The sequence below is a fragment of the Canis lupus genome, chromosome 6 (assembly GCF_003254725.2).
Source record: "Canis lupus dingo isolate Sandy chromosome 6, ASM325472v2, whole genome shotgun sequence".
In the NCBI taxonomy this organism is placed as follows: Eukaryota; Metazoa; Chordata; class Mammalia; order Carnivora; family Canidae; genus Canis; species Canis lupus.
This window is the reverse complement of record NC_064248.1, coordinates 21951067-21977206: the sequence shown is the minus strand read 5'-3', so window position 1 is coordinate 21977206 and position 26140 is coordinate 21951067. Positions and strand designations below refer to the sequence as shown.

Below are 26140 nucleotides of genomic sequence, written 5' to 3'. Positions count from 1 at the left end.
CTACTTAATTAACTATTAATATTCATTAACACTGTCAGGCCAAGCAGGTGTTACAGAGATTAGCAAGACGAGCCCAATATCATGGAGCTCCTACTCTGGCAGACAATACCAAGAGTAAATACACACAAAATACAGATAAGTGCTGTACAGAAAGTAAAACAGGGTGATTTTATAGGCAGTGATTGAGGCTGGGGTGGGGCTAGTTTAGATAAGATGGTTGGTGAAGGCCTTTCCGAGGAGGTGATATTTGAGGTAGGGCCTGAAGGCTGACAACAAGTCTGTCATGGAGTGGTCAGGAGGAAGAATATTCCAGCCAAAAAGAAAAGCAAGTACAAAGGTCCTGAGGTGGGAACAGAAAGTGTTCAAGTAAGTGAGGAGAGAGGGTTGAGATATATTGAAAGAGGTGGAGGCTATATTACAGAGGCCAGTATAAAGTTTGGATTTTATTCTAAGAGACACAGGAAGCCACTGGAGAGTTTTAGGTGGGGCTGAAATAGAATGCATCATAAATTTTAAATTCGTCACCTTGGTTGCTGCGTAGAGAATGGATTAGAAGGGAGCAGAGTAGAAGTGGGTTTGATGGTTCTTCAGTACTAAAACAGAATTGCCATATGACCTGGCAATTCCAGTCCTAGGTAATAGTGACCTTAAAAATAAGAGTTTATATAGGGGTGCCTGGCTAGCTTAGTGAGTAGAGCATGAAACTTTTGGTCTCGGGGTTGTGAGTTCAAGCCCCACGTTGGGTTTGAGATTACTTCAATCAATCAACCAATCTTTAAAGAAATGAAAGTTTAGGGATGTCTGGGTGGCTCAGCGGTTGAATGTCTGCCTTCGGCTCAAGGCGTGATCCCGGGGTCCCAGGATCGAGTCCCACATCGTCCCACATCGGGTTCCTCGCAGGGAGCCTGCTTCTCCCTCTACCTATGTCTCTGCCTCTCTGTCTGTGTCTCTCATGAATAAATAAATGAAATCTTTGAAAAAAAAAGTTTATTTTACCAGAAAAAATGGGTTTATTCGAGAATAGGAGGTACAATTCAGGACAAGCAAGCTTTGGCAAAAAACATAGGCTAGTCCAACAAATGGAGCAGAGGAATGTTATTTTTATGAAGGAGGAGGAGGAAGTTGGGTGAGGTTCTTCTGGAGGGAGGTCGCTTGGAGAAAAGCAGGAGTTCAGGGTGAAGACAGTTTCTCACTGGCTGTGTTGCAAGGGGTGGTTGATTTCTTTTAGGAGATGCGCGGTCCATCTTTTCCTGTTGGGGACTGAAACTGCTGATTCTTTGCTGGCAAGGGTTCTTCTATTGGGGCCTATAATTGACCCTCCTTCCTGTGATTGGTGGTGTGTGGTATGGTGTGAAAGCTCCCCCTTCTGGTCTCCTCGCTTTAAAGGTGAGAAGAATGGATGCGCCTACAGCATGGATGACCTTGAAAAAACTATGGCCAGTGAAAGAAGCCATCTGGAAAAGGCCACAGGTTGTGTAATTCGTTCTACAAAATGTCCAGAACAGGTAAATGCATGGGAATAAGAAAGCAGAGTTGTCGCTAGGGGCAGGAGGGAATGTATTTTGTTGATTTTTAAAAAATATTTTATTTATCTATTTGAGAGAGAGAGATTGAGTAGAGCAGGAATAGGGGGAAGGCTAAGGGAGAATGAGAGGCAGACTCCCCACTGAACAGGGAGCCTGACCTGGGGCTCAATCCCAGGACCCTGGGATCATGACCTGAGTTGAAGGTGGACACTTAACAGACTGAGCCACCCAGGCACCCCTAGGGAATGAGTTTTGATTGCTTAGTGGGTATGAGGTTTCCATTTCCATTCCATCATTCCATGATGAAAAAGTTCTGAAACTAGTTGGTGACAGTTCCACAACATTGCAAATGCATATAATGCCATTGAATTGTAAACTTTACAGTGGCTAAAATGGCAAATTATCTGTTATGTGTATTTTACCACCACAGTGATGATGATGATGATAAATTACAGAAAGTTTTATGAAAAAATGCATCTTCTCAGATCTTCTTTAGAGATTATGATTCCCCAGGTCTGGGGAATCTTATGGACATTCCATTAAAAAAAAAAGAAGAAGAAGAAGAGGGGCATCTGGGTGGCTCAGTGGTTGAGTATCTACCTTCAGCTCAGGTTGTGATCCTGGGGTCCTGGGATAAAGTCCTCCATCAGGCACCCCACGGGGAGCCTGTTTTTCCCTCTGCCTATGTCTCTGTGTCTCTATGTTTCTCATGAGTAAGTAGATAAAATCTTTAAAAAAAAAAAAAAAAGAAATAAAAGAGGGGTCACTTAGACTAGGAGAGGACAATGCAAGTTAGGCTGAGAAAGGCATGAGACCAGGGCACCTGGCTGTCTCAGTTGGTAGAGCATGCAACTCTTCATCTCAGGGTCGTGAGTTTGAGTCCACACTCAGTGTAGGGACTACAAAAGAGAGAGAGAGAGAGAGAGGGAGACATGTAACATATTTTAAGGGTAGAGACAACAAAACAGCTTAAGGTTTGAATGGGGGGGCAGTAAGGTAAAAAAAGAATAAAAAATTGTTCATAAGTTTTTGGCTTGAGCACCGGTTGGAGAATGGTGCCATTTATAGAGTTGAGAGATTCTAGAGAGGCAATAAGTTTGGAAAATGAAGTTTTGTGCAAAGTGATATCTTTTCTTGGAGAGAGTGCCCATGGCAGAGACTGCTAGATGCCTATTATAGCCCATCAATTCTCCCTTTCTTTAATCATGGAAAACTGATTTTATTTGGAGCAGCAGAATGCTTAGCTAAGTTTCCTTTGCAGTTAAGGATGGCCAATGAATAATAAGCAGGTCTTTAAAGATTTTTAGAGAGGAATATTCAGTGGAGAAGAACATCCCTCTCATCTCTTCCTTTTCTGCCTGCTTAGGATATGAGCTTCATAGCCATAATGTGAACCCGGACAACCTTGATCTTGAGGTTTGAAGTTACATGCTAAGAATCCGAGAAGGAGCCTGAATCCCAAATAACTTTGTAGAGGTGCCACACCTGTTCCAGCCTTTTACATCAGAGAGTAAACCCTAAATTGTTTAATCTGTGGTGATTGGATCTCTTACTAGAAGCTGAATATAATTTCATTTTGATACTACACCAATTATAGAAAAATATATTTCCCTAGAGTTTCCAAAGTTCGCACTTTAATTCCCAGCCTCCTTGAAACACATTGAAGAAGTGCCTAGAACTAGTTTATTCATAGTATGTAAATGAAGTACCTTAAAAAATATTTTCTGAACCTGCTTTTGGCCCAATTATCCCTAACCAACATGTGTCAGCAATATAAAACAAGCGTTTGCATTTTTAAAAAAAGAATTTATTTATTCATGAGACAGAGAGAGAGAGAGAGGCAGAGACATAGGCAGAGGGAGAAGCAGGCTCCACGCAGGGAGCCGGACGTGGGACTCGATCCCGGGACTCCAGGACCACACTCTGGGCTGGAGGCAGGCACCAAACCACTGAGCTACCCAAGGATCCCCAACGTTTGCATTTTTAATGTGTCATTTTGGTGCAATCTCCTAAATTTTGGCATTTTAAGCATCATGCTTTGGGCATTATTTAAAGATGATAACATTGAAGAGGTTGATCGCAGTTCTCTGGGTACCAAGAATTATCCTGGTTTCTGTCCCACAGTTGAGAACATAAGGCCTTCAGTGCATATGGAAACATTGTTGAGTTCTCCAGATATACTCCTTACACCCATAACAGAGAGTCTGGTACAGACTGGACATTGAGTTATTATTATTTTTTTGAACCTCTAAAAATAGTCATTTGAAAAAGTACCAGGGATACATGCAGATACTTTTATGGAGAACACCCAAAAAACTGTTGATGATGATTACTTCTGAGCAGTGGGAATGGAGGTCAGGGAAGGGGATGAGAAACTTTTGCTTTCCAAATTATACCTTTAAAAATGTTTTTTTTTTGGGGGGGGGACGCCTGAGTGGCTCAGCAGTTGAGCATCTTCCGTTGGCTCAGGGCGTGATCCCGGGATCTGAGATCGAGTCCCACATCAGGCTCCTTGTGAGGAGCCTACTTCTCCCTCTGCCTATGTCTCTGCCTCTCTCTCTGTGCCTCTCATAAATAAATAAAATCCTTTAGAAAACAAAACAACAACAACAAAAAAAGTGTTTTTTTTGTTTTTTGTTTTTTTTTTTTTTGTTTTTGTTTTTTTTTTTACCATCATGGTTTTCATAGTGAGTGGGTAAGAGTGACAGTTCTAGGGGCACCTGGGTGGCTCAGTCTTTTAAGAGTCTGCCTTCGGGATCCCTGGGTGGCGCAGCGGTTTGGCGCCTGCCTTTGGCCCAGGGCGCGATCCTGGAGACCCAGGATCGAATCCCACGTCGGGCTCCCGGTGCATGGAGCCTGCTTCTCCCTCTGCCTGTGTCTCTGCCTCATTCTCTCTCTGTGACTATCACAAATAAATAAATAAAAAAAAAAAAAAAAAAAAAAGTCTGCCTTCGTCTCAGATCATGGTCCCAGGTTCCTGGGATCAAGCCCCACATTGGGCTCTGTGCCCAGCAGGGAGTCTGCTTCTCCCTCTCCCTCTGTGCTCTCTCTCTCAAATAAATAAATAAAATCTGAAAAAAAAGAAGAAAAAAAGAAAAAAGAGTGACAGTTCTAAGAGCCCAGACTGTGATGATTCAAATCCTGTTTTACCACTTATTAGCTCAGTGTCCCTGGGAAAGTTCATTTACTTTGTTTACCAAACACTTATATTACAATTAATATGTGCCACTGTTCTGGGCACTTTTGAATTTATTATTATTAAAATATAAGTGACTTAAAATGTTATAGTAGTTTCAGGTGTGCAGCATAGTGTTCCAAGCACTTTTTTTTTTTCTCTGATCCAAGCACTTTAAAAACCCATATGCAGGGCAGCCCTGGTGGCCCAGTGGTTTGGCACTGCCTTCGGCCCGGATGGGATCCTGGAGATCCAGGGTCAAGTCCCATGTCGGGCTCCCTGCATGGAGCCTGCTGCTCCCTCTGCCTGTGTCTCTGCCTCTCTCTCTCTGTGTCTCTCATAAATAAATAAAATCTTAAAAAAAAAAAAAAGCCATATGGAGAGCCATTTCCCTCCACCCCCATAGAAAGTAACTGAGAGCTGTTGCCAGCAGTGGGGTGAATGAACATGTCCCTTGGCTCCTGGCAAGCGTTCAGATGCCTGCAGCCACAGTTTGAGTACAACCTCATAAAAGCCTCAACCAGAAGCAGCTCCCTGATTTTTGACCCTTAGAAACCATGTAAAATGATAAATGTTTGTTGTTTTGAGCTGCTAACCTTACAGTAATTTGTTACACAGCAGTGGCTAACAAATACAACCTCCCACCTGGGAGGCTGCCTGTCTTCTTGCTTCAGTTTGAACAATGCTGCCTCAGTCTGCTTCACACTGTGGATTTCCTTCCATCCTAGGAATTCTCTTTCCTCTTTCCTGGTTCCACCATTTATTTATACACCAGACCCCTGCTTTTCTCTTTATACTTTTCATTTCTCATTTGGGTAGAGCACTTGCAGAATCCTTAAGAAAGAGTACATGGGTGATAAATTTTTTTGAGAGCTTAAATGATTGATAATGTCTTTATTCTGCTCTTGTACTTGAATGTAAGATATCAGGGCCTCTAATTTTAGGTTGAAAATATTTTTTACTCAAAAAATTTGAAAATATTGTTTCATTTTCTTCCTGGGTTCCCATGTTGCTAGTGGAGAGTATGAATCTTTGTGTGTGGCTGTTTTTTTTTTTTTTTTAACTGAAATATAGTTGCCACACAATAATACACTAGTTTCAGGTGTACAACATAGTGATTCAGCAGGTTATGCTATGTTCCTAGGTGTAGCTACCATCTGTCAAGTGTACATCATGACAAAGCCATTGACTGTATTCCCTATGCTGTGGATTTCTTAGAAGCTTGGGTCTCCCAGTCCCTTTCATGCATTTTGCCCATCCCCCCACTCTCCTCCCCACTGGCAACTGGCTGTTTTTGGTTTTGTTTTCCCTTTCTGAGAACTTTTACGAAGCATTGTAGGTTGTGATTAAGCATGTAGATTCTAGAACCAGACTCCCTGGATTCAACTCTGAATTTCCCAATCTGTTAAACCTCTCCAGGTCTCAGTTTCTTCATCTTTAGGGATAACAATAATACCTACTCATAGAGTTTGGTGAAACTGCCCTACCTCACTGATGTCACTCCTTCTTAAATGGTTTGGTGCTCTAGACCATTTCTGGAGGAGGGTCTAGAACAGGGGTCAGAAAGCTTTATCTGTAAAGAAACAGTAGGGGCACCTGGGTGGCTCAGTGGTTGAGTGTCTGCCTTTGGCTTGGGTTGTGATCCCAGGGTTCTGGGATCAAGTCTTGCATCAGGATCCCCACAGGAGCCTGCTTCTCCCTCTGCCTATGTCTCTGCCTCTCTCTCTGTGTCTCTTATGAATAAATAAAATCATAAAAAGATAAACAGATAGCAAATATTTCTGGCTTTGTGGGCTATGACAACTACTCAGCTTTTCTACTATGGTGCAAAAGCCACTACAGACAAAATGTAAATGAATGAGCGCTGATGTGTTCCAGTAAAACTATAATTACACAGTGGCGGTTAGCTTTGGCCCACTGACCACAAAGGCGGAGGAGATGGAGAAGATACCATAAAAATTAATAAAGGGAAGCCCTCATTACAGTCAAGAGGCTAGAGGGGGAAGCCATACCACTTAATGTCAATCCCAGGAAGAATTGTCAGTTACAGACCCCAATAGAAGAATATCTACCAAAGAATCATCAATTTCAGGTCCTTGTAGGGAAAAGATGCACATTGTATCTCCTGTAAGAAATGGATCACCCCTACAACTCAGCCAATGAGAAAATTGATGTCAACCTGAATTCTTGTTTTTCTCCATTGGAATTTATCTTTTATTTTTTTATTTTTTTAAAATTTTATTTATTCATGAGAGACACACAGAGAGAAGCGGAGACATAGGCAGAGGGAGAAGCGGGCTCCTGGCAGGAAGCCTGATGTGGGACTCAATCCCTGGACTGGGATCATGCCCTTAGCCAAAGGCAGACACTCAACCGCTGCCCAGCTCAACCGCTGGGCCACCCATGCATCCTCGTTGAGATTTATTTTAAAGGAACCCAAGGGTTCTTGTCAGTCAGTTAAGCATCCTACTCTTGAGCTCAGGTTTGGGAGTTCAAGCCCTCGTTGGGCCCATGCTGGGCATGGAGCCTACATAAACGACGACAACAACAACCCATCAACTTCCTCCTCCTTCTGCATAAAATAATGTTCCTCGCCTTTGCCTGTTGGACTTGCCTAAGTCTTGCTGTGGCTTGTATGTCCCCAGTTGTAATTCTGTTATCCCCAAACCCATTTTCATTGGTAAAATAACTGACAGTCATATTTTTAAGGTGAACATTATAATTATTCTCTCCCTTCTGTGCTCATTCTATTAGACCCCACAGATGTAGAGACGCCCCCTAGTGGAAGCATCTCAGACTAGGAAGTCCGACTGCCTTGTAACGGGTCTACACGGCTGTAAGTGGGTCCAACCATTCAACTGTATAAAATGCAGGGTTGAGTATTGCAATGTTAATGAGATAACTTGGATTAATCTTCTGCGATGATGGGAGCACATTGGCAATCATGTTATACCTGAATTTGCATTACGATGGGTCACGTATTCACAACATTTTACTGTACTTACACCCATGGGGAAAATACTTAGCTCTTTATATTATTTTACTATAAAGAAACAACAGCACCATGGCATTTTTATTCATTAGTTCTAGGTCTGATGACCTTCCCAGGATGCAAAGATGAAAGTTACAGTCTCATCCTGGAGGATCTGAGGAAGCAAGCAATTGATCTGCAACCTTACCTGCGTCACAACAAAGTCCTTTTTGCCAGGGGAGCTAGCAAAGACTGAAAAACAAAACGAAAGATACAATCACTTCTTGTTAAGAGGTGACGAAAAGGGCACTATATAGATTTCTGAGGGCTGGTAAATTTTATACTGTTTGGCTAAATTAACCCTTTGTAGTTACCTCCATCTGGCCTCTGTTTTCTGCTCTGGGTTCTTTCTTGGACCTGTATGTCTTGCCTGGGGGTAGGTATAGGTGAGTGGGGAGCAGCTTCCTCCTTATCTCTCATTGCCTCTTGGGGAAGGTGCCTCGAAGTGAGCTCAACACAAGTGCATCCCAAGCCTTGTCCCTCAGGAGCCAGTGAGAACCCAAATATCGTCACCATCTCCCTTTGCCGGTATCTCCATCTTTACAAGACCAGCTGCATTGGAGGAGCCTCCTAAAAACTCTTGATGGGGCATCGCTCTTGCTATTGTAGTTCCACCTGCATGAAGACCACACCTCCTGTGCAGTTACTGGGACAAGTCCTCTTCCACTGCCTGTTCTTATGACATTCTCCATCCTGGGTCCTCAGCCTGCTGGATCCCCCATCTGCCATCAACAATGTCCAGCTGATTCTTTCCTCCTTCCATTGTCAGGGACTACTGGTCCCTTCTTCCAACATTATGCTAGTATTAGTTAACATATAGCTTATTTTATTTTATTTTATTTTATTTTATTTTATTATTTTATTTTATTTTCCTTATTGAAAATTTCAGATGTGTTAAACCTTCTTGTAAAAATTTAAAATACTTCAGGGCTCCTGGGTGGCTCAATGGTTGAATGTCTGCCTTCAGCTCAGGGGGTGATCCCAGGGTCCAGGGATCGAATTCTGTATTGGGCTCCCCACAGGGAGTCTGCTTCTTCCTCTGCCTATGTCTCTGCCTCTCTCTGTGTCTCTCATGAATAAATAAATAACATTAAAATTTTTTTTTTAAATCATCCAGAAGCATGTATAGGAAAATGGTAAGAGCTCTTCCTTCACTCAACTCATTCTGGTCCCTAGAGATAACCACCATGAGTAGTTCTGTGTTCATCATTCTGGAACTATTTTTCAAAATGCAATTCAGACTAATGGATTTTTAGTACAAATATGCATAATTTAGAAAATGGTGGATTAAGGAGATCACAGCTCTGGGAATTGGGCTGACTCCATCTGCGCCTTGTATGACTTGGCAGCATGTGAACGTGACCACACTTGTTGAAACTTCACTCCTTAGGCTTCCCAATGACCACAGTCTAACTACTGTTTTTTTGTTTCCTTTGGGGGTCTTCTCTCATCTGCCCCTCCCCTAAAGGCTGGTGTTCTCTGGGGGCTCTGATCGATGGAGCACAGAATTATAGCTTCTCTTCTTCAGACTTACAAACCCACACCTACTATTGAAATGTGTGCTGAGTTAGAGCTGAGCAGGAACCAACTGTTACTGGAAGTCGAAGTAGGATGGACTAGCAGATTCTAGCCTTGTTCCAATCAGGGTCAATAGCCATGCAGAACACTACCAGTCCAAGGATTATTGCAGCCACTATTACCATTGGCATTCTGGTTGGTTAAAAAGGAGCTCAGATCTTGTTGCAGAAATAAACACCATCCACCCCAATCCCAATCACTGCTATTACCAATATCCATTAGCATCTGTGGATGGTCATGGGGCTGTTATTATATAACTGGCATGGGGAGGGGGTATTAGGAGTCTGGGTCTGAGGCAGTGGGGAAACAGGAGTGATAGGAATGAGCAAAGGATGACATGGCATCTGTGCCTGCTGGACCACTTGGAATAGATTGCAGTCTTTGTCATTAAGAGTGTAAAGGACAGGTGCTACTGAATTTTTTTTAAGTTCTTTTTTTTTTTTGCGGGGGTAAGTAGGGTGTATAAAACGCATAGAGACAGATGCATAAAGCAAGTGGACAGACAGCACAAGGAATTGTGATAAAGCAAACACCCACATAAGTAACCACCACCTAGATGAAGAGATAAATAGAACCAGCCGCCAGGAGCCCCTAGATGCTTCCTCACTTTCAAAACCCTCTCCTTCCCACCCTGTTCCTGAGTTTTTGGTAATCACTCCATTGCTTTTATTCATATATGAATCACCTTAGAGTGCATCCCTGGACCATACCATTTGATTTTGCCTGCTTTTCAACTTTATGTAGATTTATTCAAGATACATTTTTTGGAGAATGTTCTTTCACTTAACTTTACATTTATGACATTCATGCTCATTATTGAATGGGACGTTTGTGCATTCTCACTGTTCTAAAGCATTCCATTCCATTGTGTGAATCACTAACACTTATTTGTTGTTTTTTTAACCCACTCCACTGTTGAAGGACATGTGGGTTGTTTCCAGTATTTGGCTTTAGGAATATGCAGAACAGCCTTTTTTTTTTTTTTTTAACTTTCTTTATGAGAGCCCTTGTGATTGTCAGGAAAACAAGCAGGGTTGCCATGAGGTAGTGATGTGGCGTAGCTCGTTCTTGCAGAGTCTACTCTCCCTGGGCAGCTTTGTGAGTATGGGGTGCTGGTACCTCAATAGACCTCATGAGGGACACTCTCAGTTCTTCCTTGATGAGGCATCCTGTGCCTTAACCTGAGGCCAAAGAGAAAAGGGACTTTGGGTTTTTATACTGCAGTGGAAAACTGGTACATGAGTACATATGAGGTGCTCTTCAGACATAGGAGTAGGGTCCAGATAGGCTCAGAGGTATTGACATTTGGGCATAAGAGGGAATGTTCTAGACCTGAATCCACTCTGTCAAGATTTTCCCCGGACCTGCTAACTAGTGAGGGGGGAAGGGCTCTCATCATACCATCTGGGTGGGTGATGTGTTTCTCAGTGGGTCAGGGATAGGCAGTGACAGGTTTCCATTGGTGGTATTGGAGTAAAAGGACTTGTCCCCTTCTCAGCTGTAGCAGATGTGGCTTACCAAGATGGTCTTGGAATGGGGTACTTACAATCCATGCAGATCAGCAATGATTAGTGGTGCTTTTGCAGGGTCTGGAAGAGCCTCCCTGTGGGCAAGAACCAGGTCTGACCCTATGCATTGGCTAAATAAAACCAACTTTCCTTCCTCTTCCTCTGTGTTTCAATGGAGATTGCCTCAGGAGCTTTCCAGTATCCTGGCTTCACAGATCGAATGATGCAACCAATAGTGATTAAATGCTTATTATGTGTCAGGCACTAATTGAAGCATTTTACATGCATATGCATTTAAGGCTCAGATATCATTAGGAGTGAGATGATGTGTATCACTTAACTTTTGCTGTTTAACAAATCTCCCCAAAAGGTAGTGTCCTTTTTTTTTAAAAGATTTATTTACTTATTTGAAAGAGAGAAAGAGGGAGAGCAGGTGGAGAGGGGCAGAGAAACTAGTGCAGATCCGCAGGGGCATGAAGTGCAATGTGAGGCTCCATCTCACACCCCTGAGATTATGACCTGAGTCAAAATCAAGAGTCAGATGCTCAACAAACTGAGCCACTCGCCCCAAAATGCAGTGCCTTAAAGCAACACACATTTATTATTTCTCATAGTTCTGTGGTTTTGCTGTGTTAAAAATAAGACAACAGGCCCCAAATGGAGTCTCTTATGCTCAGCCCCACATTACCAAATGGAGATTTAATACTTAATTTAATTATGTTTCGGCTCTCCCAGAAATGGAATTTTAAACCAGTCAGTTGGGAATTATATGGTTAGTAATAGTTAGGTAATCTGTCTGATAGACTCCTGCCCTCCTCTAAAGGAAAGTGACTTTGCTACAACCAATCTACTTTTTGTCACATAACTTCCTTGCTCTTTCTCCCTTGTGCCTATAAAAGTCTTTATGTTGTACAGCTACTCAGAGCTCCTTTCTATCTGCTAGCTGGGATAAATAAAACCAGTAAGATTAAAATTTACTCAGTTGGATTTTGTTTTTTTAAACAGCTGGGAGTTTATTCTGATTTGGGCTGGCTCAGCTGGAGGCTAGTCTAGGATAACCTTACCCACATACCTGGCAATTGGCCCAATGTCAGCTGGGGTGACAGCCACATGCTTCTCATCAACTAGCCCACATTTGTTCAACATGGTGGTGGGAAGGTTCTCAGCAGCAAGAGAGAGTAAGCCCTAATGTGCAAACACATCTTTAGCCTCTTCCTGTGTCACATTGGCTAATGTCCCATTGGTCAAAGCAAGTCACCAATTAATCTAAAACTAGATTATGTATAGAAATGACCTACTCAGTGTATGGATACGGGGTGGAAGAGAATTACAGTAGCTGTCTTTCAAACAACTTACTGTGTACTCGTATCACCCTCATTTTACTAATGAAAAAAACAGATGCTTGGAGAAGCTAAGGAAGTTGGTCATACAGCTGCTATTGGGCAGAGCTCAGTCACAAACCTAGGACAAGCAATTGCAAAATTTGTGCCTTAAGTCTTATGCTGTGTGTACTGCCTCCTTTCTCAGACCTGAGCCGTTGTATCCCAGTACACCAGCTCAGGAGAGGAGAGAGAGGAACTCACTTAAGCAGCCTCCCCCAGAGGCCACTCAGCCATAGAGCCTGGCGGGTGCCTGTCTAGCCAGATAGGCTTAGCAACTTCTCCAGCTCTGAAGAAAATAATCCTCATAAACCTGACTAGTAGTTCAGCTATTGCACTGGATGCTGTACCCTTGGACTAATCTTAGCTATGTGGGAAATAGATGGAAAGAATAAAAGATGGTTGTAGAAATGGGCCATCGTGCTACACATAAATGTGTTAGCCCAATGGGCAGTCATTAAACACCTACCACATCTGAGCTAGATCCCGATTGTTTAGGAGAAGTACAGGCAAGGGAACAGTTGTTCTCTAAAGCACATTTTCAACAATGTGTGTTAAGGGAACTTATTGACACGATGGCGTTGAATACAAGACAACAGATTTAAAATGGAATTGCTTATGCTCAGCCCACATCGCCAAACCGAGACTTCATTGAAATACAATTTTGGGCCTTCTGGAAATGGAATCTTGAAACAGTCAGTTAGAAGCCACCAGATCAGCATTCGTGAGGTCATTTGCCTGACAGACCTCTGCCCTCCCCTATGAGGAAAGTAACCTTGCAATAACCAGTCTGCATTTTGCATTGTTCTGCTCCCTTCTGCTTATATAATCTCTTGCTTATATACCTCTTCAGAGCCCCTTTCTATCTACTAGATTGGGTGCTGCTCGTTCATGATTTTTCAGTTGAATTTTGTTTTTTTTTAACTATGGATATTTAGGGATGCCTGGGTGGCTCAGTGGTTGAGTGTCTACCTTTGGCCTGGGTCGTGATCCTGGGGTCCTGATATCGAGTCCCGCATGAGGCTCCCCTCAAAGAGCCTGCTTCTCCCTCTGCCTGTGTCTCTGCCTATCTCCCTATGTGTCTCATGGATAAATAAATAAAATCTTAAAACACAAACAAACAATGGATATTTAGACTAGGATGAGAGACTGTCAGACTCAGAAGCTGCAAGATAGACCTTGAGATTCACAGAGGTGTGGACCCAGGAGGGCATCTTTCCATAAGACTGGTGCTACTGCCTCTTACTAGGTTGTTAGAACCTGCACCAACTTCCATCCAGTTTTGAGCACCCCCCTCTCTTTTAAATGTAAGGTCTACTCTGAAGAATGTTCTTGATGACTCTGGGAAAATGGGGTGAGCAGGCAGATTTGGGATAGAAATTAAAGGAATAAAATCCCCAAGCCCCATTTTAGATTTGCAATCAAGCCGAGAAACTCTCAGTCTCCCAGGGCTGGGGTTTAAAGGCAGGGAATAAAAGGTATTTGCAAGAAACAAAGACCCAAATTTGCATTTGAATGTGGTGCCAATCAAGGCTCATTAGCTGGAACACAACACGGCACCATTAGCGGGAAGGTAGCTTCGGCAACTGCTCATTAGTTTTGTAGATTCAAATAAGCATTCTAAGAGAGCTCCAGTGTTTGATGGGATCCAGCAGCATCAATGATAGGCCACCTTTCTTCCCAGAGAAAGGCAATGTTCCCCAAGAGTAACTATAATCTCCTTTACTCTCTCTCACAGACACACACACACACACACACCCAGCCCCTCTGTATCCCCCAGGGTCTCAGGATGTCAAAATTGGAAGGACGGTAGAAACTTCTAGGTCAGGACATCACTTATGGGAGAACTGTGGTTGCAGGAGAGTAGGAACACAAAACTGGTCATCGGAGGAGTTGGGAGAGAATCTATTTATGACACATAACACCTTTCTTCATGGAAAGGAAGGACTCTTGATGGGTTGAAGACAGAATGGAAACACACAACGAGGTGAAGAGCCCTTCATGAAAACTTCAAAGGAGAGCAGACCTCTGTCTGTAGGACTGAAAACCAGGGGCCCGGTACAACTTATACTAGAAGAAACACACAGAGAAGTGGACAGGTCACAGGGACAATGTAAAGAGAAAATTCTCAGGCTTAACCCGTTCTAGGCATTAAGAGAGCTCCGAGAACAATACCTGACACACTATAGGAGCTCAATAGCACAGTGGTTAACAGCCCAGGTGTCAGAATGAGGTAGATTTAGGTGCAAGTTCCGACTGTCTCATAAAGCTGCCTCCTTACCAGTCTCCTTTTTGTGCACATTAATGTCTGAGAACTGCTGAGCTAGACTGCCCTGTTTCTGATCAGTAATGCTGGTCTTCAGGAGATTGTGCCTATGGAAGGCTGACTCCCAGGGTGAGGTCCATGCCTGTGAGTGGTCTGTGGCATTGTTCTTGCTAGGCAACGAGCATGTGGGCATTTCCTTTTCTTCTTTTGTAATTGAACTTTTTTTTTTCCTGGCTACCTCTGTCTTCCATGTGGTCATGTTCTTCAGGGGAGGTAGTCTCTACCTTCAAGAAGTGGCATAGTTGGTCTAAATCAACCTTGTTTTCTTGTTCCCCTTGCTTAATGGTTGCCTTTCTGACAAAGGAGACATGAGTGGAGAGTGGGCTAGGGCTCCTGGGAAGGGTTTTTCTTGTGGATCACAAGGAGCAAAAGAGGGAAGATAACCCCTCTACTGTCTCTGGATACTGTTGTGAGAAAAATGCTGCCTGGGGCTTGAGCAGCCATCTTGTGGCCAAGAGGAAGCTGATAGGTCAGCTGTGGCAGAATGGAAAAGCAGAGAGAAGCTAGACTTTACTGAATTTAATTGAGCTGCTGAATCAACCAACTCTGAGGCCTCATTTTATTATGTGAGATAATAACATTTCTTCAGTTTATTTATTTATAAGGATTTTAATCATTCATTCATGAGAGACACAGAGAAAGAGGCAGAGACACAGGCAGAGGGAGAAGCAGGCTCCTGATGTGGGACTCTATCCCAGGACCCTGGGATCACACCCTGGGATGAAGGCAGATGCTCAACCGCTGAGCCACCCAGGCATCCCCATTTCTTCAGAGTTTAAAGTTAGATTAATTGACAGGGTCTGTTTCTTGCTGCTGAATGTTCCATAGAAAGAGAGATGAAGGGGCTCCTCGGTGGCTCAGTCAGTTAAGCATCTGCCTTTGGCTCAGGTCATGATATCAGTGTCCCTTGATCAAGCCCCAGGTCAGGCTCCCTGCTTAGCAGGAAGTCTGCTTCTCCCTTTGCCTCTCATCCCACTCGTGCTCTCTCTCTCTCAAATAAATAAATAAATAATAAATAAATAAATAAATAAATAAATAAAATCTTAGAGAGAGAAAGAGGGAGCTATATACTCTGGAGGGCTGAGAAAGGGAAGAGGCTGAGGCCAGAACAGTAAGGCTAGAAACAGGAATGTCTCTCTAGGAAGAGCCCCTGTGAGTGGCCTGACCTTTAGCAGAGCTACTGACTAAAACCACAGATCATAGGAGCAAATTGTCTGCATTCCGATTCCATATCCACCACTTACTGGTCATTTCACCTTGGGCTCCTTACCTGTCAAACAAGAGCATAATAGTACTACTTTATAGGATTTAAGGAAATTAATAATGTGAAGTACCTAGCAGTGCCTATGGGTGGTATGTAACCCATGGTAAGTAGTACACAGGTATTGGCCAGGAGGTGAGTAACATCATATAACACCAGTGCCAATTTTTCCCCTTCATATGTTGTAGTTCCCCTTTGTAAAGAAACTGAACTTTTGTTTTGAGATGATTGTAGATCTATATGCAGAAAGAAAAAAAAATAGAGATCCCAAATATCATTTATTGGGTTTCTCCCAATTACAACATCTTGCAACACTATTTTTTAAGAAAATATTTATTTATTTATTTATTTATTTGAGAGAGAGAGAGAGAGAGAAAACGGTGTGGGGAGGAGAGGGGCAGAGAGAGAGAGTCAAGCAGACTCCCTACTGAGCATGGAGCCCAACTAGGGTTTGATCGCATGACCTCCTGAGATCATGACCTCAGCCAAAATCAAGAGTCAGATGTTTAACTGACTGACTTATCCAGGCACCTGCAACACGATTATACGATATCATAATCACAATATTGGTAGTTATAGTCAAGATACAGAATATTCCCATAACCACATGGATCTCTCATGTTGCCTTTTTATGGACGTACCTTACTTTCCTCCTATCTTCTCTTATTTCTCCTTAATTCCAAGCAACCACTAACGCCTTGTCCATTTCTATAATTTTGTCCTTTCAACAATATTATATAAATGGAGCCATGTAGTGTGTGACCTTTTGGGATTGGCTTTTTTCCCCTCAGCATCATTCTTTGGAGTTTTTGCCTGTATCAATAGTTCATTCTTTTTTATTGCTGACTAGTATTCCATGGTATGTTCCTGAGTTTGTTTATCCATTTATCCAGTGAAAGACATTTGGGTTATTTCCAGGTTTTGACTAACATGAATAAAGCTGCTGTAAACATTTGTGTAGAGATTTTTGTGTGAGGATAAATTTTCATTTCTCTGGGATGAATGCCCAAAGTGCAATTGCTGGGGTCATATAGCTGGTGCATGTTTAGTTTTTAAAGAAACGGCCAAACTGTTTCCAGAATGGCTGTAACATTTTACATTCTCACTAGCAATGTATATTTATTCATATCCTTGCCAACATTTGGTGTTGTCACTATTTTTTATTTTAGTCATTCTCATAGGTGTGTGATGATATCTTACTGTGGTTTTAATTTGCATTTCCCTCATGGTGAATGATATTAAACATATTTTCATGTGCTTATTTGCCATCTGTACATTCTCTTCATATAAGATGTCTCCATATCTTTTGCTGATTTTCTGATTGGATCGATTTTTGTTTGTTTCCTTTTTTTTACTATTGAGTTTTGAGAGTTCTTTATGTATTCTGGATACTAGTCCTTCACTGGATACGTGGTTTGCAAATATTTTCTTTTAATCCATTGGTACTCAGTCTATCGTTCATCCATTTAACAAGATCTCAAGACTCTACTCCAATATTTCAGAAACTGATTCTTGAAAGGGAAGAGAGGAAACTGGAACTTGGGTTTTGGATAATGAGCACTTGATAAATGCAGGTTGTTCATAAAAACAGATGGGAGCCAGGGATGCAAGGTGGAAAGGGAGAATGGAGTGAGACAGGCATCTGCATCCTCCCAGGCCCTAAGGACAGGGAATTGGGGATTATTCCTAGTGAGAGCTCCCACTTGAGGGTGCTAAGATGGACTATACTTGGGAAAACCATCTCCTGGCAGCAGCCAAGGAGAGGGGGAAAAAGTAGTAGCAGGAGTCAAAGGAAGGACCAAAACATTTCAGAAGTAGAAAAGCTACCAGGAGAAAAGCAGGCTATTCCCCTTACCTCTCAACAATAGGAACATTTATAAATCAAATACTAAGAAATACAGAAGTAGTATGTTCGGAGAAGAGTTAGATGGTTGCATTAAGCATCAAAGTTGCTTGGCCAGTTGCCTGCTTATCAGGATGGAAAACCAAGCTTGGGAAAATGGATTCTGTCCCTCATATTCTCTCAGTACAAGTGTTTCTGGGACAGAGAGAGATAGGACAGATTCTGGAACATGTTGAGAAGGAGAAATTAAAAAGCTTAAAATAGAGCCTGCAGAAGTGAGGGAAGAAAGAAATGTTGAGAAAGATCTAGCAACATGGGGGATCATCACAGCAGACTTGAAAATGTAACCTCTTGGTGGTGATGTTGGAGATGTTTCTCTCTGGAAAATGAGGGTTTCTGTAAAGTGGGGAGAGTGATTATTCAGCTGCATATGAAGAACTTCTAAAGGGGAAATAATGTCACATGTAAGGTCTTTCCTTTCCTTTCCTTTCCTTTCCTTTCCTTTCCTTTCCTTTCCTTTCCTTTCCTTTCCTTTCCTTTCCTTTCCTTCTTTCCTTTCCTTTCCTTTCCTTTCCTTTCCTTTCCTTTCCTTTCCTTTCCTTTCTTCCTTTCCTTCCTTTCCTTTCCTTCCTTTCCTTTCCTTCCTTCCTTCTTTCCTTTCCTTTCCTTTCCTTTCCTTTCCTTTCCTTTCCTTTCCTTTCCTTTCCTTTCCTTTCCTTTCCTTTCCTTCTTTCTTTCAATGATCTTTTCTTCTTGTAAAAGTCAGGCATGTTCCTACTGAGGAACAGTAGCATTGTTGAATCACTATATTGCAGACCTGAAACTAAGATAGCACTATGTGGAACTATAATTTAAAACTTAAAAAAAAAAAAAAACTTAAAATCAGGGGCACCTGGGTGGCTCTGTGGTTGAGCATCTGCCTTTGGCTCAGGTCATGATCCTGAGGTCCTGGGATTGAGTCCTACATCAGGCTCCCCACAGGGAGCCTGCTTCTCCCTCTGCCTAAGTCTCTGCCTCTCTATGTCTCTCATGAATTAAAAAAAAAAAAAATTATAAATAAATAAATAAATAAAAACTTAAAATCAAATAAGCAAAAAATTTTAAAAGTGCCAAAAAAGTGGGGAATGTTTCTTTCCTTAATAAAAACATGGAAACTACTAACAGATGTAGAAAAACAGAAGGAAGAAAAAAAATCACTCATAATTCTACTACACTAGCAAAGCTGCTTTTACACATTATTTTAGATTTTTTTTTAAAGATTTTATTTATTCATGAGAGAGAGAGAGAGAGAGGCAGAGGGAGAAGCAGGCCCCATGCAGGGAGCCCGATGCGGGACCCGATCCTGGGACTCCAGGACCATGCCCTGGACTGAAGGCAGGCACTAAACCGCTGAGCCACCCAGGGAGCCCCTATTTTAGATTACTTTTTAAACCATGCTACAAAGCTTGAATTTTATGTCCTGCTTTTTATTTTCCCTTTTCTATTATTTGACAATTTTCCTTGTTATTATGGACTTTTGGTCATTGATATTTTTAATGCTACTTCATAATCTATCAAGCGGCTGAACTGTAATTTCCTGAATAAATCTTTCCCATTAGTTGGACAATTAGCTTGTTTCCAGTTTCTGTCTATTAAAATTAATGTTTCGATGAAAGCTGCAATGAGAATATCCACAGTCACTATTCATTGAGCAGTTACCGCGCCAAGTGGTTCACATCCCTCATTTATTTCATTCTCTAAACAACCTTGCCAGGCAGACATGATTGTGGCTTGTTCCCCTTTCTTTTTATTATTAAATTATAAAAATAAAATGTGCCTCCGTAAAAGCAATTCAGGCAGAACTAAAGAGATCTAATGGGAAAGGCTTGTAATGCGTGTGCAAGCCAACAAGCACCAAGGGTTGCTGGAAAACCTCTTGAAACTAGGAAGAGGCCAGAAAAGATTCCCTCCTCCCGGATTTCAGAGGGAGTATAGTCCTGCCAACACCCTGATTTCAGACTTCCAGCTTCGAGAGCTGTTAAACAATACATTCCTGGTTTTTAAGAAATATATATGTATAACGCCACCCAGCTTGTTGTACTCTGTGACAGCAGTCCTCGGAAACTAAAACACATGCAAACTTCCAAACTAGTATGGGCCAGAGCTGGAATTTAAACTCAGGTAGGTGTTACCCCAAAGCCAATGCTATTTTTAATTAATTAAGTTAATTAATTAATTTTAAAGATTTTATTTGTTTATTCATGAGAGACACACAGAAAGAGGCAGAGACATAGGCAGAGGGAGAAATGGGCTCTCTGCAGGGACTCCACCCTAGGACCCCAGGATCATGCCCTGACCCAAAGGCAGAGGTCAACCACTGAGCTACCCAGGCACCCTTATTTATTTTTTTAAGATTTTATTTATTTATTTATTTGACAGAGACAGAGAGAAAGCACAAGCAGGGGAGCGGCAGGCAGAGGGAGAGGGAGAAGCAGGCTCCCCAAGGAGCAGAGATGATTGATGCAGGACTCAATCCCAGGTTACTGGGATCAGGACCTGAGCTGAAGGCAGACGCTTAACCGACTGAGCCACCCGCGTGCCCCAGCCAGTCCTGTTTAATCAAACAGGATTTTTATTTATTTTTATTTATTTTTAATTTTTAATTTTTTGCTTTTGAGCAAACACCTATATAGTGTAGACCCTGTGCCAGGCTCTGTCTGAAGCGCTTACCATGTATTTCTCTGAAGTAGGCAGGAGTGATTTCCTCCCGGAGTTATCTAGCAGCTTCCACCAGGGGGCAGGCCTGCACCTTTGTGTACAGAAAGGACAAGAACCCACAAGGCAGGAGGCCTGGCTTTCAGGCAGTTCCCTCTGGCCAAATTGCCCAGAGCTTTAGTTCACCAAAGCAGGGACACCACAGCCAAGGAAGGGGATGGTTATCCTAGGAGCACAGAACCTTCTGGATTCCTGAAGGAGGGAGAACCGAGCACCTGGGGGCATGGGCAGTCTGGTCTCTAGAAAGTTCTTGTTGTTAGGGTAAGGTATAACATCATGGGTTTCTCCTACAAACAGATCCTGAATCCATTCTCACTCAACGATGATGAATAAAGAGGTTAATGTTTGTGTGACAGGGACCATTTGGGGGGATGGTGGTCCAACTGTTCCCCTTTCTCTGGAATTGACTCAGCAGCCACATCTGTACCACACCGCCCCAACAGCCCTGTCCCACGTGGAGCTTGAGGTTCTGACTGTGGTGCTGTGAAGGCTGCTGTGAGGAGGAAGTTCCCCCTCCCCCTTCATTCTGCTGAGTCTGTCCTGGTCATTCAGCCCTTCCTTGGCTTCTGTAATACACCCCAGTCCCCAGCCTATACCTTTGACTTTTTACAACTCCCCGGCCCCTTTTAGGCTCAGCAGAGCTAGCATGTACTACTTACAAGAGGATAAACCTGAATTAAAAATATGAATCAAGGGGGATCCCTGGGTGGCTCAGCAGTTGAGCATCTGTCTTCGGCCCAGGGCGTGATCCTGGAGACATGGGATCAAGTCCCACATCGGGGTCTCTGCGTGGAGCCTGCTTCTCCCTCTGCCTGTGTCTCTGCCTCTCTCTCTCTCTCTCTCTGTCTCATGAATAAATAAATAAAATCTTTAAAAAATATATATATAAATCAAGGGGCACCTGGCTGGCTCAGTCAGAGGAGCAGGTGACCCTTGAGCTCAGGCTGGTGAGTTTGAACTTGACGTTGGGTGTACAGATTACTTATATCAATAAAACTTTGAAAAAATAAAGTGAATCGAGATGGCTTCTGTGGCTAGCAGAAATAAAGGATTAAGTCTATTATTTAAAATCAAGGGAGCAAATAAAATGAAATAAAATAAAATAAATAATAAAATAAAATCAAGGGAGCAAGAAATTGGGGGTACCTGGGAGGCTCAGTGGTGGAGCATCTGCCTTTGGCTCAGATTGTGATCCCGGGGTCCTGGAATCGAGTCCTACATCGGGGTTCCTCCATGGAACCTGCTTCTCCCTCTGCTCATGTCTCTGCCTCTCTCTCTCTGTGTCTCTCATGAATAAATAAATAGAATCTTAGAAAAAAGAGAGAGCAAGAATTGGAAAATATAATAAATTCATAAGAACAACCACACATAGAAAAGAGCCTACTGCATGTGGGTTCTTCATCAATTTTTGTCAGACTGGAGGAATTAACTAGAAATAGTATCATACAAAAGTGGGGGAACAGGAAAGAGGGAGAGTGACACTGAGCTGAACTTCACCTCTTTCATAGCAACGGAGACAATACAGCTTCAGGTGGATAATTCAAGATAGAGGCATAATCTACATTATTTCGAATTACAGCATTAACGCCACTGCTAAAACAAGAAAAGGTTATCTGAGAAGTGAGAAGGGCTTGTCTACATTTTTCTATGTGTTTCTTTTTTTTTAAGGTTTTAAAAAAATTTTTATTTTTTAAAAGTTAATATGTGCATAAAAGGAAACTGAAAAACACAAAAAGCAAAGAACAAAGTCATCCATAGTCACAAGCGGTTTACAGTTTGACTTCTGGGTCCTGTGTGTGTATCTACACACACAGGTAAGTGTTTTCATGTAAGATGGTACAGTTATGTATCATGCCCTTTTTTACACACCATGAATATTTATCATGTCAAAGTCCCCAAATTACGAGTATTTTGATAACTAAGAATACACTACACCAACTCCATCTGGTTGGCAGCAGAGGGGCAGAAGGAAGTATACAGGGAGAGTTGCATGTGGATGTTTTCATATTTACATTTTTAAAAAACATTTTATTTATTTATTCATGAGAGACACACAGAGAGAGGCAGAGACACAGGCAGAGGGAGAGGCAGGCTCCATGCAGGGAGCCCGCCGTGGGACTGGATCCCAGGTCTCCAGGATCACACCCCAGGCAGACACTCAACCGCTGAGCACCCGGTCCCCCTCCCAGGCGTCCCTATATTTGCATTTAATGATAACTGTTAACGTGTATTAGTCTCTCTGTTCTATAGGAAAACATTAAGTGATTCAATGGAAACATACCTCCTTGCTAATCGAATAGTATAGATTGGATGATGAATTCTTTTAGAAGCATTATAGGTTGTGGACTCTGTTACTTTAGGTCTCCGTTTTAATTGAACATTGAGGGACTGCAGTATTTTAATTGTACTCTGCCAATAGCTTTATCTAGAGGCCTGTTGTCATTTTTGTCTTTTATATTTTTGTCACCAAGAAAGGCAGGATCACATTTTTTTTCCTATGTGTGTTGTCGCATGTTTTGCTCCCAGTCGCGTTTGCAAAAGGTCCAGGCTGGGGGCAGGTAGGCCAGGATCCAGGGGGCACGTCCTGTCCCTGGCGCCTCTGCCCGGCAGGGGGCGCGCTTCTCCAACGGGCTCCGGGCACCTGCTGCTCCCCTGCGGGTAGGATGGGAGGGGGGCGGGGGATAGCATCTCCTCGCTGTTTTAATTTGCATTCCCTCAATTGTGTGCCAGAGCGCGTGTTTTCTCCCCTGTTTCTAAGCCATTTGTATCTCTTTTCCTGCAAATTGCCTTTTTATGGAAATTCTAGCTCCTCCCGCTCAGTAATTTCTTTTTCTTAATCTGATCGCATTATTACTCAGCTCCCTCCTGCGGGCTATTTTTGGCATCCTCGATCTGCTTTAAGTTCTCCTTTCTCCTTCCTCCTGCTTCTGTACTCCCCTCTTCCTCCTCTACCTATTTGAATTTCTTGACCCCCGCGTTTTGTGCTCTGTCTCAGGGAGGCGGCGAAGGGTGCATCTCCCTGTCCTCCTGTATCTTCTCTCAGTGTGAAATAGGAAATAGCCAGTGTTGGCTCATGTGGGGCCTTTTATTCCTGAAAACTTTCTTCTCCCTTTGGGCCTTCTGCAGACCCTCTGCAGTCTCCGGTGTGGGCTTAGATTTTTGGAGCAAACGCCAAGAAAATCTGGGTGGAGGTGTCCTGCTTTTGACATAGGCCACTAAGCCTCCTCTGGTGCCAGGACTTTCAAAGCTGGCTCTCTGCTTGGGTGGAAGAAAGGTAGTGGGAGAGGAAAAGTGTATACAAATCCATAAGTAAAAGTCAAAATCAAATTTGACCATATTTGTGTGATAAACACAAATGGTTCTGGAAGGATCTGCCCCCAATACTTGTCAGTAGTTGCCTTGGGAGAGGGAGTATTCTTTCTTTGTAAAATTGTGGGTTTTTGTTGTTGTTGTTGTTGAGAGAGAGAGAGAGAGCAAGGCTAGGGACAGAGGGAGAGAGAGTCGCCAGCAGACTCCTCACTAAGCAGGGAGCCCCCTGTGGGCCTTGATCTTACCACCCTGAAATCAGGATCTGAACCAAAACCAAGAGTCTGAGGCTTAACCAACTGTGCCACCCAGGTGCCCTTGTAACACTGTTTTTCAAAATTAGGATTATGGGTGAATTTTACTTTCTCTCCCTCCTCTCAGGCATCCCCATCCTCTTAATATGTTGTTTAAATATTTTATAGAAAACATAATATGGTGAAATTCCAAGAGTAACAAAGTATGCATAATGAAAATGAAGTTTCTCTTTTAGCAGTATCCCCAAAGGCAGCTACTTTTATCACTTTTTAAAAAAGATTTTATTTATTCATGAGAGACACAGAGATACTTTTATCACTTTTTAATGTAACTTTCCAGACATATTATATGTATAATCTCTCTTCCCATCTCTCTCATCTGTGTCTGTGTCTATCTCTGTCTCTCATTATTCTTTTTATACTAGCGGGTTTATCACGTATAGACTTTTATGCCTCTAAGAGTGTATCTTCGAAATTGTTTAACATTGGAGCCCATAAAGATCCATCTCATTTAAAAAAATGGCTTTGTGGGGGCACCTGGATGGCTCAGCCATTAAGCCTTCGACTGTTGATTTCAGCTCAAGTCATGATCTCAGGGTTGTGAGACAGAGTCTTACATTAGGCCTGTGCTCAGTGGGGAGTCTGTTTGAGATTCTCTCCCTCTCCCTGTGCCCCTGACTGCCACTTGCACTCTGTCTCTAAAATAAATAAATCTTTTTAAAAAAATGGCTTTGTAATATTCTTTTACTTCTTCTTCTTCTTTTTTTTTTAGGTAGGCTCCACAACCAGCATGAACCTCACATGAACCCAACATGGGGCTTGAACTTACAACCCTGAGATCAAGACCTGAGCTGAGATCAAGAGTTGGATTCTTGTCTGACTAAGCCACCCACATGCCCCTTTTTTATACATTCCTTTTTTAAAAATATAATAATATTCTTATATAGAAACTCTGTAGCATAATGAACTTCTCTTCCCGTTGGCTGGGAAAGACTATTTTCTTTTTCTTTCTTTCTGTTTTTTTTTTTTTTTTTTGCTATTGTAAACAATAACCCCAAAAATACCCTGAAGCAAACATCTTCACTCAGATTTGAGAGTATGTCTAGGGTAAACTTTTGAAACTGGAATTCCTGGGTCAAAAGTGTTTTTGTTTTGTTTTTGACACTTCTAATTTTTAATAGCTTATAATTTCCTTCCAAAGGAGTTGTACCAACATGCACTCATACCAGCAATGTGTGAAGGTGTCTGTGTTTATACTTCCTTTTAAAACTAGTCTTCTGTCAAGCTTTTTAATCTTGTCTATCTGGTGGGTGACACTGGTATCTCACTATGTTTCTTTAATCAGTGGCAAGGCTGACCATCTTTTTTTTTTTTTTTTTCTTTTCTTTTTTCTTTTTTTAAAGTAAAATGCCCAGTGTGGAGCCCAACATGAGATTTGAACTCTTGATCCTGAGACCAAGACCTAAGCTGAGATCAAGAGTCAGATGCTTAATCCACTAAGCCACCCAGGCACCCCTCATCTTTTTACATGTTTATAACCATGTGGATTTCTTTTCTTGTGAACTACCACTCTTGGCCTTTGTCAACATTGTTTTGATGTTGTGTTGTTGGTCGTCCTCTAATTAATTTCTATTATTTATCATTTATTAGTTTATTTTAACAAGAGGGAGAGGGGAGGGGCAGAGCAGACTTCTCAACCAGTGCAGAGCTTAACGCAGTGCTTGCTCCCATGACCCTGAGATCATGACCCTGAGGTCATGACCTGAGCTGAAATCAAGAGTCAGATGCTTAACTGACTGAGCCACCCAGGTGCCCCTCCCTCTTATTAATTTTTAAAAGTCTTTTTATATTAGAAAAATTAGCTCAGGCTTTGTGAATATTTTTCCTAATTTGCAGTTTGTTTTTTGATTTTGTTTAGTATCTTTCTTTTTTTGTCCTATGGAAATTTACTTTTTTTTTTTTTTAATTTACTGATGCTTATCGATCTTTTCTCAGGTTTGTGTCTTTCTTGGAAAGGTCTTTCTTCCAAGACTATAAAAAATTTTCCTTTCTCTCTGTATTCTAGTAGTTTCTTTTTTTTTTTAGTTTCATTTTTTTTAATTTTAATTTTTTTAGTTTTAATACTTTTGCTCTATCTTGAAATAATTTGGTATTAAGAATGAAGTAAGAACCCAGCCAACTTCCTGCCATTTTTTCTTA

The 26140-nt window shown here is 42.1% G+C and overlaps 1 long non-coding RNA gene across 1 annotated transcript; it reads left to right on the top strand.

Moving 5' to 3' along the window:
• Positions 1-246: 246 nt before the first annotated feature.
• LOC118354985 (uncharacterized) lies at positions 247-24961 on the top strand. Its single transcript, XR_004816543.2, has 3 exons — positions 247-366; positions 1387-1505; positions 24714-24961. It is a non-coding gene; the product is annotated as an uncharacterized LOC118354985 (long non-coding RNA).
• The last annotated feature ends 1179 nt before the right edge of the window (positions 24962-26140 follow it).